Genomic DNA, 719 nt, shown 5'->3' on the forward strand with positions numbered 1-719 from the left:
TACAGTAACTTCAGATCCGGAATCATTCATCGGAAGGGAATACTTGTGCTCTGTCAGACAAACCAAAGGAATATATATTACAGGAAAACGATTCGCGAAAAAAAATCTGAAGAAAATTGTACCATTATACAGGGCATTTTAAATATTTCAAATAAGTTTCCTGTACCTATAACTTATGGCTAAATTAGAAGAAACTTTTTGATCAAAGCTCACTTTAGACAGAATAAGGTCTTTTATTTCTTTTTTGGGCGATTAAACCTTTTTTTCTTGTTTTTATGAGTCATGACCCTCTTTTTAAACGCAAAATCTGGACCGAATGAATCCATGTCATCAAAGTATAATATTTTTGAAAAATGAAAATAAAAATAAAGAAACTTTTTAAGATTTTTTCTCTTATAATTACTTGGAAAATCAAAATTGAACTATTTCTGGGTGGTCACGCGGGGAGAGGGAGTGGGGGGGGGGGTATAGATGCTAGAACAAAAGACAGTCAAGAAAGGATTCGAACCCACACAAAGGGACTCGACCCTCTTCTGGGAACACCAAACTACCGGCTCCGATGCTCGTCCATTCCTAAAAGCCTTTGGCAACGTGCTCCAAACACCCCATTGGCTCAGTACAGATTTTTTTATAGATAGACTTTGTTTAACTTAGGTTTTTAAAGGAATTTAATCATCTTTATCAATGTATAACAAGTAACGTTTATAAAAAAACAAACA

This window comes from Penaeus monodon, chromosome 19 (assembly GCF_015228065.2).
Source record: "Penaeus monodon isolate SGIC_2016 chromosome 19, NSTDA_Pmon_1, whole genome shotgun sequence".
Classification (NCBI taxonomy): domain Eukaryota; kingdom Metazoa; phylum Arthropoda; class Malacostraca; order Decapoda; family Penaeidae; genus Penaeus; species Penaeus monodon.